Source organism: Bos grunniens, chromosome 4, assembly GCF_055505025.1.
Source record: "Bos grunniens cultivar Pamir isolate PY7600 chromosome 4, Bosgru_T2T1.0, whole genome shotgun sequence".
Taxonomy (NCBI): domain Eukaryota; kingdom Metazoa; phylum Chordata; class Mammalia; order Artiodactyla; family Bovidae; genus Bos; species Bos grunniens.
In genome coordinates this window covers 65984886-66000206 of record NC_141168.1, presented here as the reverse complement: position 1 = coordinate 66000206, position 15321 = coordinate 65984886, and the positions used below count along the sequence as shown (strand labels likewise).

The 15321-nt window shown below is 35.7% G+C and overlaps 1 protein-coding gene across 42 annotated transcripts in view; it reads right to left on the bottom strand.

The window, feature by feature from the left end:
• The window catches only part of FOXP2 (forkhead box P2), a 665882-nt gene that overhangs the window by 429666 nt on the left and 220895 nt on the right, over positions 1–15321 (bottom strand). For 12 of the 42 annotated variants that reach the window (XM_086396664.1, XM_086396693.1, XM_086396699.1 and 9 more), the window contains one exon: positions 11154–11231. The exons of 25 other annotated variants lie outside the window; for them this stretch is intronic. The gene's annotated coding sequence lies outside the window, so the exon portion shown is untranslated. The remainder of the gene's footprint in view (positions 1–11153; positions 11232–15321) is intronic. 5 more of the 42 variants (XR_015162586.1, XM_086396686.1, XM_086396655.1 and 2 more) reach the window with 1 other exon arrangement.

Genomic DNA, 15321 nt, shown 5'->3' with positions numbered 1-15321 from the left:
CAGGGGGTGGGAGAGGGGATGAATAAGTAATGCTCCTTGATCCTTAAACCTTACTTATATCTTCCCAATATAAATCCTTATGATTTTTCTGATGCCTACTGGCCTTGAGTTATACAGTGCATGGCAATCAAAGCCACAGCTAGTCAGTGACCTTGCCCATGTGACCAAACCAAACTAAAGTGAAATAATGATCCAGACTAAGTTTAGCAACACATCTCAAAGAGGAGAAACCCCTTTCAGTAATATGTTTTTATGTGAGAGAGAAAGAGCCATAGATATCTCTCTCCATTGGCCCATTTGTTTCCCCCTGTAATAATTGGCAATGACACAAAAGATCAGCATGTCAGTCCAAACTCCCTTGTGTGGGTTATAATGGATAATTGACTGGCCTTATACTTATCTTGACTGATTGAAATAAGACCTGTTAGTTGTTCTTGGTATTTATTTAAAATTGGCTAAGTCCAGGGCTCTGGGGGCATAAGTGAGATCAATACTGTAGGTTGTCCTTACCCTGCTGCTTGGAATCATATTAATAGTAGCCTTAATTGCATGCTTTATAAGACAAATTGAGTGGTTTGATCTCAACCTCTGTCAGATTAATCAGAATGGCCAGTAACATAGGCAACTCATAAAAAGTCACCAAAAGCCAAGACTGCACATGTGGTAAGTAAAATAAAGCCTTCCCCCATAAAAGATGCCACATCTTAAGCCCTGAAACCTTACATTATATTACAAAGGAGAATTAAACATGTAGATGAAATTAAGTTTACTAATCAGTTGACCTTAAAATAAGGAGATTATTCTGGATTATTTGGCAGGCATACAGTAATCAGATAATCTTCAGATGTGAAAGAAAGAGGCAGATGAGGCAATGCCAGAATGATAAGACATGAAAACACTCAACCATCCATTGCTGGTTTTGAAGATGGAAAGGGTCCAAGAGCCAAGGAATGTAATGGCTTCTAGAAGCTGGAAAAGATTCTCCCCCTGGAGCTTCCAGAAAGAAACACAACCTTGCTGACACCTTGATTTTAGGCCAGTGAGATCCATTTCATACTTTACACTCCAGAACTATACCATAATAAAATAGTGTTGTCTTAAGCCACAGAGTTTATGTAATTTGTGGATAATAATAAGACACTGACACAATGCAGGGTTCAGGGGTGGAAAGACATTCCTTTATGAGTATCTGGCCCTCCTACAGCTCTTACAGATTCACCAAGAATGCAAGACCCTGACCCTATCCTGTCTTCACCTGGTCCATTGCTCAGGGTTGTGTTTTAGGTGAGGAACCTGGAAGGATGATGTATTAAATCCCAGGCTTGTTTACTGCTTTCCATAAATGTGTCATATTTCCACAGCTTAGCATATCTTAGTTGCAATGCATGTATGAGATTCCCAGGTAGCTCAGTGATCTACTGCCAAGGTAGGAGGCGCAGAAGAAGTGGGTTCAATCCCTGGGTCAGGAAGATCCCCTAGAAGAGGAAATGGCAATCCACTCCAGTATTCCTGCCAGGAAAATTTCATGGACAGAGGAACTTGGCAGGCTACAGCACATGGAGTAGCAAAGAGTTGGACACAATTGAGCAACTGAGCACAGCACATGAGCGTGCACGCGCGCGCACACACACACACACACACACGAATCTGTCCCACTGGGAGATCTTGGAAACAATAAAACCTCACAAACCATGAAAACCAAAGCATTCTGTGCCCGAAAATAAGGAAACACAACTGAGCAACTCAGAACAGCACAACATTTGTATACCCACCGTGTGCACAGCATCTGCCTTGGCCCTATTGGCCTGTAGCACTTGGGAGTAAGGGGAACTAATGTAACAGCACTGATTGATGTGCATGCTGCTTTATCAGGGATGGTGAGCATCTAAGGGGTGGGGAAGAAGGAACAACTGCTCTTCTAATCCACAAACTCTCACTATAACAATTCCTTCATAATACGTAAGGACTGCACATATTAATAATATAAGATGATGCTTTTATATGAATTATTAAAGGGGAAGGTATAGAACATTGAGAACTGTATTTTAAATGGAAGTTATTCAGGATAAATCTCAGAAGCAGTATTTATTCAAGGAATCTGCCTCTATTTCTGTTATACAGTTTTCAGTGCATTTGAGTAAAATAAATCTGATTAACACTATAATTTAATTTGGTTAAGGGAGCTGTAATACTCTAAAACTATTGTTACAAGGAGATTTATTCACAGAAGTAAATAAAATAATTATGAAGCTGATAAAATGACTACATAAGCCATTTTACAAGAGGGATATATTTTTCCTTCTTTTCAATGAATGTTTAAAGCTCTCCTTCAAGCTCTTGGTAAATCTATTGATCTGTGAAACACAGTGCACTCCAGGGAGGCAATTCAGTTGACATTATATATCAAATGATGATATGAATAATAATCATACCATTTGGCAATTAAATGTCTTACAAACTTTTAACTGATTGAACATCAAAAAAGTCAAATGAGGTCAAACATTGTATTTTTTAATTTTCATATTAATGATATAAACAATAATATTAAAAGATATAAAGAATAAAAGGGCATAAGAAAAATTACATAAAATATTTCAAGATAAAATATATATGAGGTATGTAGCTTACTATTGACTGTATATGTAATGTGTCTTTTTAGCTTGCAGAATTGTTTTATATTTTTAAATATTTTGCTTGTAAAGTTGTTATTGAAACATTTCAAACCACTTCTTTGGATGGGTTAAGAGGAACATGTGGAAAATGGTAACTTTAATCAGTAAAGACAAAGTATCACTAAAGAACACAGATCACAGAGAAAGGAATCATCTGAATTTCAGAACTTTCACACACAAATTCTATTTTAAACATAACAGTGAAGGGTACTTTCCAAAAATTTTACATATTTTACTTATTCTCCAGTCCAACATTGAGCCCCACCAAAAAAAATACACACACTATCCCCCAAGTGGTTGATTACTAAAGAGTTAAAGATTAGACACTCATATTAGTTAAAGACCTATAGAAGCTAAAGTGTTTGTTAAAGGCTACTTTCTGTGGTCATAAATACTAGGTCACATATTTTACAATACCATAAACAATCCTGTAGTGAGAGATTTTTAAAACTTAGATTAGATCTATGTGCCTATTTTTTATCATACAAACTAAAATGTAGTTATTCACTGTACCTAACTACACTTACCTAATTATCTAAATTACTGAATTACAACTGCATTTTAAGTACTTCTATTAAATATCAGCACTATATTTATATCATAATTTAAAAATTATTAAACAATCAAGAGAGCTTCATTAAGATACTCCATACATGTATGATAAAACTTGGAGCTCTAAAGTATAAAGTAACAAATGATTGAATAAAATATCATATACCTTCCTCACCCTTGTAGCATCAACATATGCTGTCAGTGTTCCACTTTTACACGTTTTGATTAAAATTAGCTTATTTTTAAAATCGTTGATGACAATAACTCACAAAGTTTTCAACTGTTTGACATGTGCAGTAAAGAAACTAAATAACTTATCCAAAAATTTGAGATAAAATATGTATTTTCAAAAAGATAAATACTAATTTCAGATTTCTAAGGCATACAACAAATAGCAAAGGGTGACTAGAATAAGGAAACATAAAACAGAGGTAAAAAATGATCTACAAGAAGAGAGTTAGGGATGGTTACCAACAGGCATGAAAGATGAATGTTTCTTTAAAAGTTATTCTTGCCTCCAGTGCTTTGGTCAAACAAGCCTTCTATTAAAGTACTTCAATGACGCTCAGATTCACTTTGTTATTAGTTGGTATTTCTTGTAAAGCCATCAGAAAAATTTTAATAGATATCTCTTTCCCAAACATATCTTCAGATCTTCCCAAACGTAAATGCTGTAACCTTCAATCAGATTTTCTTAGATGTAAAGGATTTTTCACAATCATGTAGTTATAATTCTAAACAGCTCAACCACATTCTTCAAAAATCATTTCAAGTTCCACATTACTTATGAGAATTATTAACAGCAAGTAACATGGAATTTTATTTCAACTATTCACAACTGTATTACAAATGACCCTGGAAAAATGCTGGCGGTGGGGGTATGGACCCTCCACACAGTCCACCAACCACAAATTCTGTACTATTATAGTACCACGTTACAGAAGAAAATCCAGTTTACAAGTGGATTCACACATCTCAAACTTATGTTGTTCACGGGTCCATAACTAACTATTGCTGTGTAAAATTTACTACAAACTACTACAAACCTAGTAGCTTTAAGCAACATGTATTTATTGTCCTAAAACTTCTGTGGGTCAGATGTCTTGGAGCAGATAAGCTGGCACTCAGACTCTCGCAAAGTGTTGGCTGAAGTGTGTACTTTCCTGGAGCTCCAGGTTCTCCTCCAAGCTCATGTGACAATAGGCACAGTCTAGTTCCTTGCTTTTGTGAAGGCTCCATTTTCTTGATGGCTGTAGGGAAGAGGTTGCCTCAGCTCCTGAGAGGCTGCTCACAGTTCTTTGCCACATGACAATTTCTCAAGTCCTCTCAAAAGACATTAGCTTGCTTCTTCAAGTCCAGCAGGATAAACTCTTGCTCCAGTCTGTTAAGATGGAATCTTATATAACATAATATATTCATAGCAATGACTATTCCACCATCTGTGCCATGTTCAGTTGGCTAGAAATAAGCAACAGGTTCTGCCCTCACTCAAAGGGTGGGAATTATTCAAAAGTGTGACTCACTATGGAGTGACCTTAGGAAGTATCCACCAAAATAATTCCCAGGCTAAACTTATAAACTCTAAAACCAGATTGCCTCAACTTAAATTCTGACTCTATGCTTACTAATTACTATTTATATCTGTTTCTCCATCTTAAAATGAGATTATCGTACCTCTTCTTAAAGTTGTGAGTTAATATTTTTTAGCTCATTTCATTGCTACATGAAAATCACACAGTAATAATACCTATGTGTTGATGTCACAAGAGGCAAAATTCCCAATTATTTATTCATCACATAATCTGGGTCAGTAAAAAGAAAATTTTTAGTTCAAGTCTTTTGATTAATTATTTTAAAATAATGTACAGAAGTATTTGGCAATAGGAAGTTCTCTATCAGTATGCATTAAGTAAATTAATATTAGAATATCTATATAAATTTCTAGGACTTCTCCCGTGGCTCAGTGGCAAAGAATTTGCCTGCCAATGCAGAAGACACAAGAGATGAGGGTTCAATCCCTGGGTTGGGAAAATCCACTGGAGAAGGAAATGCCAACCCACTCCAGTATCATTGCCTTGAAAATTTGATGGACAGAGGAGCCTGGCAGGCTATAGTCCACGGGGTTGCAAAGAGTTGGACATGACTGAGCACGCACACATACATAAATTTCTAATAAGCCAATACATTTTTACTCTCAAAATTTCATACGCTGTGCTGTAAAATTGTATACTGTCTTTTCTCTTGAATGATTCATATTTGCATATGTGCAAATGTGCATTCTGCCAACCATTGCAACAACATGGAAATTCCTAAAGAATATTGACATTAGCTAACAAGATACAAATATGAAATAATGTGCAAAATAGCAGTCAATAAATATGTTAAGAAATCATGATGGTAATTGAAATTTAGAGTTACAACTCAATAAGAGTAAGTTATGGATCAACTTCTACTAATCACCTGCCTCAGAAACTTATCTCTGCTTCCTAACACACAATTCACAAATGTTTTAACTTTTCAAATACTGCCATTCAGTAATGAGTGATAACCCCACCCTTTTAATGACCTTCCATGAGCTGACTCTAAAATCAGTTGGAAGCCCACAGAGAAGTATACAAATGCTAGGTCCTAGAGATGAGGGGAAATATCCATTCTTTGGGATGTTGATCAGAACTTGAAAAGTAGAATTAAATGCAAAGGAACAAAGGGTGACTAGAGAGAATGTAGGGCATAACAAAATCAAGGGTGGGATCAGAAACAGACTCACTAAATACACTTCTTTATTACAGTTTGCAGTTTGGCATGTAGCTAAATGTCTAGAATATATTTGAAAGGGACTAAAGGTTTCTCAGAGTCTCAGCATAATGCTCTCATTTCAAAAAAACTTATCTACACATGATTTTTTGAAGACAAGTTCATATTGAAAATCAAAATGTCAAAGGAGATAAATGGTTGGAGTCTAGAGTAAACGAGATGTAGTTCTGGATAGAGCAATGAACTTTAACATTTCTGGTTAATCAGAGAGAAATATGCACATACTATAACAATGAAGAAAACAAATATAAAATATAAGGGCACATATAATACAAAACTCTAAAGAATCTAAAATTATTTAATAATCATTAGCAAATGATTATATTTTTAGCTGTAATACACAAGGAAAACTGAAATGCAATAACTTTTCTTTGAGCTCACTCACAAGGGAACATGAAATATGTTTATTCCTATCCAGCCTTGCACAGTATCAGAGTCACCCTGAACCCTGACTGAACCCTATAGAAGAAAAAGGGTCAAATTTATGGTTAAGATTATAGCAGTTCTTAATTGGCAATATTAATTAAAAAGTCAAAGAGTGTCAAAGATTTCTTTAAGATGGTTTATTGCTAATATGAGAGTGTCATATATACTTTGCATCTAACTGATGACAGTTGAAATCATTATGGCATGGTTGTGAGAACTGAAAAAATTACTGGGTACCCAGAGACAAGAAAAAACATGTGCTTAATGGCTATAACTAAAATTAAGCATGAATCATTACCTGAGAAACAAATGAATGAAATGTATTAGCAAAAAATTTTTAAATGAACTAAATATTTAAGAAGGGCATAAACTGAAGTTATCTTGAATATGGAGAAACCACAAAAGAAATTACAGAAGAAAGTATTAATGTGACAGATTCTTTACAAGGTTGAAGAGAAACGCTGTCTTTAATTAGCAAGTTCAGAAACTTTTCTAACAAAATGCTTTTATTGATCTTTCTTCTATAAATATTTACTTTTAATCTGACCCGGGCAATCAAATAAGAGATCTTCATTTCCCTCCATCAGATTTTCCACGTCTTCACACAAGTGCTCAGATCCTTGTGTTTTACAAATTAAATATGTCAATACATTTTATCATGGTATCATATGCTATTTTCATTAAAATCTCATGGAATTCTAGATGCTGAGGATACTTCAGCTTCTTTTTTCCCTCCCCAAGATTATTTCAGGTGAAAATATATACAAAACAAATATTTTAAAATTATTAATATAAACCTAAGACATATTCAAAGGAGAAAAAAAAAATCACAGGACAGTTTCCCAAAAAGGCTGTTCTCATGTGAACATACACTCTTAACTAATGAATAAAATGCTCAAGATTGGTAGCATCTTTTAGTAAGGTTTACTATTATTTGCCTGAAACTCCAGTACTTTGGCCACCTCTTGCAAAGAGTTGACTCATTGGAAAAGATTCTGATTCTGGGAGGGGTTGGGGGCAGGAGGAAAAGGGGATGACAGAGGATGAGATGGCTGGATGGCATCACCGACTCGATGGACGTGGGTTTGGATGAACTCTGGGAGTTGGTGATGGACAGGGAGGCCTGGCGTGCTGCAATTCATGGGGTCGCAAAGAGTCGGACACGACTGAGCGACTGTACTGAACTATTATTTTCCAACCTTAAGATTCTAGAGTGCATTTTATCAAATTCATTCATTCGTGTTGTTTATTAAATTCTCTAAGGCTACTGATTCATGTGCTTAAGTGTGAGAAAAAGACAAAGAAAAAAATCATCACAATATTATAGTCTTAAAAGTTATTATTCATATTACTTTCATACAGAGGACCCCTTGTTTAAGACCAAAAATAATAGGCCAATTGAGACTTACGCTTAACATTTAATTGTATGAATAAGAATGAAAATTTAGGCCCAATATAACAAGAATATTTTCCCCTTGATATACTGAGCATAAAAAGTATTCACATCTATTTCACTGCTTTGCCTTCTTCATGGGCTTAAACCTGCCAAATTATTCCATTTGATTTCAGAGAATTCTCATATGGCAATCTATTTTATTTACTTTATCTTCAATAAAATGGTTCAGTGAGCATTAGCAACTCTAAGACACAAGTTTCAATCAGTCTTCAGACAAAGGCGTCAATCTATATTAGACCTACTGTCCTGTGAGTTGTAGCTAGAAAGTTAGATAAGGTAGGGCAACAGTGAAAATGTGACAGAGTCTTAATAAAGCCAAAGTAAAGAGAAAGAAAGCTCTCCCCAGGCTCTCACAGCATAGCTTACACGAGACCAGGTGCTGGATTCAACACATGAAGAACTCCTTAATAAGGCTAACAGCTAAAGTAGGCTTCAGACTCTATCTTTATTTTACCTGACACCTACAGTAACAGTTCTTTGTATTCCAGCAGATAATAGTAAAAACTTGAAATGCCAATAGTTAAAAATGAAGTTTCATATTCACCCCCTGGATATCGTAGAGGGGGAAAAAAAAAAAAAACAACTGAAAACACTCAAGCTGCATAGCAGTTCTATAACATTTTCATGCAATTACTAATGTAATAGTAGTTTCAGTGGATCTTTCCTTATAAATTTGTATGACATTTTAAATATAGTTGGTGGATTAGAGTTTAACCACAAAACAATCAGTAAGTATGAGCAACAACTTATTTTGGAAAATGATATGATTAAAGACTAATTCCAAGAAATATTGGGCAGTACTGTTAGATGTCATGAAAATGCCTCCCAAAGCACAAACTTTGTAATAAGTGATGGTGGTTCATATTTGATACAGGCTGTAAAAAGCAAATTATTGTAATGGTGCTCTTCCCAGCAAATAAGACCATTAAAAATGTGTTTAATGTTCAGTTGAAGTGAAAAGCAGGCCAGATTTTGTATAATGGTACCAAAAATTTTACTAGTGGATCACTCCAGGCCATAAATTTGATATTACAAATGTAAACTCTCCTTTTTTTTACAGGAACCAGTTTCAATTTTTCCCTTTGTAAAAAATATAATGCTGCACTTTCAGACATTTCTCCAAAGAATACATAGAGATGGCTAACAAACACATGAAAAGATGCTCAATATTGCTCATTATTAGAGAAATGCAAATCAAAACTACAATGAAAAATCATCTCACACCAGTCAGAATGGCCATCATCAAAAAGTCTATAAATGATAAATGCTGGAGAGGGTGTGAAGAAAAGGGAATCCTCTTGCACTGTTGGTGGGAATGTAAACTGATCCAGCCACTATGGAAGACAGTATGGAGATTCCTTTAAAATGGATTAAAGACAATCTCTTTAACAAGTGGTGCTGGGAAATCTGGTCAACCACTTGTAAAAGAATGAAACTAGGCCACTTTCTAACACCATACACAAAAATAAACTCAAAATGGATTAAAGATCTAAACAAAGACCAGAAACTATAAAACTCCTAGAGGAGAACATAGGCAAAACACTCTCTGACATACAGCACAGCAGGATCCTCTATGACCCACCTCCCAGAATATTGGAAATAAAATCAAAAATAAACAAATGGGACCTAATTAACCTTAAAAGCTTCTGCACATCAAAGGAAACTATTAGCAAGGTGAAAAGACAGCCTTCAGAATGGGAGAAAATAATAGCAAATGAAGCAACTGACAAACAACTAATCTCAAAAATATACAAGCAACTCCTACAGCTCAATTCCAGAAAAATAAACGACCCAATCAAAAAATGGGCCAAAGAACTAAATAGACATTTCTCCAAAGAAGACATACAGATGGCTAACAAACGCATGAAAAGATGCTCAACATCACTCATTATCAGAGAAATGCAAATCAAAACCACTATGAGGTACCATTTCACACCAGTCAGAATGGCTGCGATCCAAAAGTCTACAAATAATAAATGCTGGAGAGGGTGTGGAGAAAAGGGAACCCTCTTACACTGTTGGTGGGAATGCAAACTAGTACAGCCACTATGGAGAACAGTGTGGAGATTCCTTAAAAAACTGGAAATAGAACTGCCTTATGATCCAGCAATCCCACTGCTGGGCATACACACTGAGGAAACCAGAAGGGAAAGAGACACGTGTACCCCAATGTTCATCGCAGCACTGTTTATAATAGTCAGGACATGGAAGCAACCTAGATGTCCATCAGCAGATGAATGGATAAGAAAGCAGTGGTACATATACACAATGGAGTATTACTCAGCCATTAAAAAGAATACATTTGAATCAGTTCTAATGAGGTGGATGAAACTGGAGCCTACTATACAGAGTGAAGTAAGCCAGAAGGAAAAACATAAATACAGTATACTAATGCATATATATGGAATTTAGAAAGATGGTAACAATAACCCGGTGTACGAGACAGCAAAAGAGACACTGATGTATAGAACAGTCTTATGGACTCTGTGGGAGAGGGAGAGGGTGGGAAGATTTGGGAGAATGGCATTGAAACATGTAAAATATCATGTAAGAAATGAGTTGCCAGTCCAGCTTCGATGCAGGATACTGGATGCTTGGGGCTAGTGCACTGGGACGACCCAGAGGGATGGTATGGGGAGGGAGGAGGGAGGACGGTTCAGGATGGGGAACACATGTATACCTGTGGCGGATTCATTTTGATATTTGGCAAAACTAATACAATTATGTAAAGTTTAACAATAAAATAAAATTAAAAAAAATAAAAATAAAAACTAGGAATAAAACCACCATATGACCTAGCCATCCCATTCTAAGTCATATACCCTGAGGAAACCAAAATTGAAAAAGATACATGTACCCCAATGTTCATTGCAACACTATTTACAATAGCTATAACATGGAAGCAACCTAGATGTCCATCAACAAATGAATGGATAAAAAAGTCGTGGTACATATGCATAATGGAATATTACTCAGCCATAAAAAGGAACACATCTGAGTCAGGTCTAATGAGGTGGATTAACCTAGAGCCTATTATACAGAGTAAAGGAAGTCAGAAAGAGAAAGATAAATATCATATACTAATGCATATTTATGGAATCTAGAAAGATGGTACTTGATGAATTTATTTGCAAGACAGCAATGGGAGAAACAGACATAGAGAACAGACTTAGGGACATGGGGAGAGGGGAGGACAGGGTGAGATGTATAGACAGAGTAGCATGCAAACTTACATTACCATATGTAAAATAGATAGCCAATGGGAATTTGCTGCACGTCTCAGGGAACTCAAACAGGGGCTCTGTATCAACCTAGAGGGATGGGATGGGAACAGAGATGAGAGGGAGGGTCCAAAGGGAGGGGACACATGTACAGCTATGGCTGATTCATGTTGGTGTTGGACAGAAAACAACAAAATTCTATAAAGTAATTATCCTTGAAATAAAAAATAAATAAAAATTTAAAAAATATATATAATGCCGTATTTTTACCCAGGTTCTATCATTACAGTATAATCGGTAGGAAGAAAATTTGGAATGACAGTTTAATGTGAATTTATACAAAAATTTGTTCTACTACTTGCTGATACATACTTCTCAACTCACTTTCCTGGAGACTGAATGAATTATTTTTCTAACTTAAACATTTCAAAGCAATGAACCCCAAATATGTGTACATATATCTAGATGCTTTCTTCACAACTCTATAAAGACGTTAAAGGAGAACGATGGAAAACTAGTACGATAGATTAGTAGAATAGATTCTAAAAGCTCAGACTCTGTAAAGGTAAGAGTTTTTTTGTTGTTATTTTTTTGTTTGCTTGTTTGTTTTTTAACTATTTCAAACAGCTCTTCTAAAAGAGAATCAGCACCAGACTAGCACCCAGATCTACCCAGTCCTGACACTCCAACACTGATGTACTCAATGAGCAGGAGACTAGAACAGCCCTCTTCATATTATAAAATCAGTATTCCAGGTGAAATCTAAACATTTCACATTTTCTTCTCACTTAAGCCCACTTTCTCATAAACATGCATGCCTTCCCCATGACACTTACTTTAGAGACCACATATTCAGTATACCTGTATACTGTATTAATCTTTGTATTTCCTGCAAAGTCCAGAATAGTAATGAAGTTTGTGGAAATAATTTTCAGGGGTAGTATATAATATATTAATTATCTACTGTTACATAACAAATTACCTCCAAATTTAGCAGCTTTGGACAAAAAAAAAAAAAAATATTATGTCAAACAGTTTCTGAGGATCAGGAATCCAGGAGTAGTTCAGCTAGGTGGTTTAGGCTCAGGCTTCCTCAAGAAGATGCAGTTACTGATAGTTCCTCCCTGTCTACTGGACAGAGGGAACAGTTCCTCACCACATGGGTCTCACCAAGTCAGCTATCCTCCCCTAGAGCAAGTCATGAGTCTGAGAGAGAAAGAGAGAAGGGAAAGGGGAAGGAAGAAGGGAGGGGGCAAAGAGAAAAAAAGAGAGAGAGAAAAAAAAATGGAAACAAGAAAGAACACCCCAAACAGATGTCCTAGTATCTTGTATAACCCAATCTGAAAAGCAATATATTATTACTTGTACCATAGTCTAGTCAACTGGCCACAAGACACAAGGTACATGTGGGAGGGAAAAATACAGTTGTATGAAAACCAGGAGATGGTGATCATTAAGGACCATCTTAAAGGCTGCCTATCACAGCTCACCCTCTGCACCCCAAGATCCACATTCTTCCCATGTGCAATCAGTTTCAAACATATAAGTTGTACTGGATTCCTAAAGGTTATTTAAGAGATACACTTAAGATTACTGAGATACACTTAAGATTACACTTAAGATCTGAGATACATTTCAGATTACTGAGTCAGTGTAAGAGCAGATAATTTATAAAAACCATCCTATAAAATATGATTCTCAAACTGACCACTGTTCTGAATTAAGGAGGTATTTCATATATTTGAGCTTCCTTTCTTGCCTGGGAAATCCCATGATCAGAGGAGCCTGGAGGGCTATACAGTTTATGGTGTCACAAAGAGTCAGTCCTGACTGAGTTAACTTTCACTTTCACTTTTCAAATATTTAGTGAATGTTTCTTAAGATACGATTATATGCCAGGCTATAGGTGATACACACACGATACTATCAGGAGAAGTCCTGAGTTGGCTAAAAAGGAGGAAAGAAACAGGGCAAGTGTAAGGGAAGAGGCAGAGATGTAAATGGGCTTTACATTTACAGAAGACAAGGGAAAAGAAACAATAGGATATACACTGACAAAGATGTGGGCAAGTGTAAGGCAAGTTCAAGGTACACATATCAGTGTGATGAGGAGAAAATGTTGGATACTAGGGTTTTGTCAGAGCACCAGGGAATGCTGTTTTAGTCTGGTGGTTAGCCAGCTTAAAATAATGGATCAGATGGTAACAATAACCCTGTGTACGAGATAGCAAAAGAGACACTGATGTATAAAACAGTCTTATGGACTCTGTTGGAGAGGGAGAGGGTGGGAAGATTTGGGAGAATGGCATTGAAACATGTATAATATCATGTATGAAACGAGTTGCCAGTCCAGGTTCGATGCACGATACTGGATGCTTGTGGCTGGTGCACTGGGACGACCCAGAGGGATGGTATGGGGAGGGAGGAGGGAGGAGGGTTCAGGATGGGGAACACATGTATACCTGTGGCAGATCCATTTTGATATTTGGCAAAACTAATACAATATTGTAAAGTTTAAAAATAAAATAAAATTTTAAAAAATAAAAATTAAAAAAAAAATAATGGCTCAATATTAGGCAGAAAGGAATGGCCCGTTGAAACTTATACTATAAGCAGAACTGAGGAAAACCTTACATAATTTAAAAAAATAAAATGATAGTTTAAAGTAATTTTAAATTAAGAAATTTAACATGCTGTGGCAGATAAACTTTAGGGTGATTCCCAGGTTTATGCCCTATATAAGTCCCTCCCCTTGCATGCAGGCAGGACTATGACTTGCTGCTAACAGAATCTGGCAAAGGTTATGGGATGCTATTTCAATGCTTACGTTAATATATACCCACACACATAGATATATAACTCTATTTTTCTAACATTTAGTAGAAACTCTCCTACTAATTTTAAAGATGCAAGCTACTATTATGTGAACTGTATATGGAGAGGGTCACATCGATGAGAACTGTGGATAACCTCCTGGACCTGTGGATCTCAGTCCCATAAAAGCAATGAAATGGATTTGGCCAACGCCCAGTAAGTTTGGAAGAAGACCCTGAACTCCAAAGGAAAATGCAGTCTAGCCAATATTTTGATTGTAGCCTTGTAAGATACTGAGCTAAGCCATGCCTGGACTCCTGACCCATGGAAATTGTTAATATAATAAATGTATGCCATTTTAAGCTTTAAAATATTAGTATACAGCTATCAAAAATTCATACACATGCTAACAAAATCACAGAATGCACATTTACAAATTAACTCCTTTTTACCATTTCACGGACCAAAGTTAGAATGCTAGTCAGGACACTGATCAGGTGCCCTGGAAAATACAGTCAAACTTTGAGACTCACATTAATAGGGAACAAAATAAAACTAACTTAAAAAAAAAAAAAAACTTACTATTCTCTTTATATGTATTTACACATTTAGTCCTTAAATCAACTCTAAGAAATAGGCACTATTATCTCTTTTTTCTAGATTCAGAAATTAAGAGTTAGAGAGTTTAAATGACCTAAGGTTTCACATATGGTAGGTTTGTTTTTGAACCATAATTCAAATCTAAGTAATATGAGTCCCAAGCTTACATTCTCAACAGCGATATGCTACAGCCTCTGTATTTACAGTTTTATTCAGTCTGTTTCATTTTACCAAAAAATGTGTGCACACCACATATTTGAATCGCTTGTCCAGCCCCTCCTTGGCCAAATCATCTTCCTGCATAGCTCATTTATTTTTTAATAATTTGAAAATTAGAGCAAATATTTTGTCAGGTATGATGCCTAATTTTTATAATTTGTGAAACTTACAGCAATATGTATAAGTATGTGAATGAAGTTTTTTCTACTCCACTGAAATAACTAAAACTGATCTTTTATTTGAATTTAATACTCTTACGATAGAAACTCTGGAAATAACTGTAAATATTATGAAGTAAAATACACATGTACACCTACACACTTTAAGTAACCATTTACCCATATACACAATCTCAGTTGGAAGCTATGTGGAATATTTTAGTTCCTATTTTGTATAATCTAGGTCAGGTTCTGCAGACTTCTATGAGAGGTAAAATGGGGATAATCGTTTGAAAACAAATATTCACTTTAGGGATTTCTGGAGGGAAAGGAATGGAACAGTGGAAATCAAAGAAGAAAATGAATATTTCTTGAAAATAGCTGTGCAT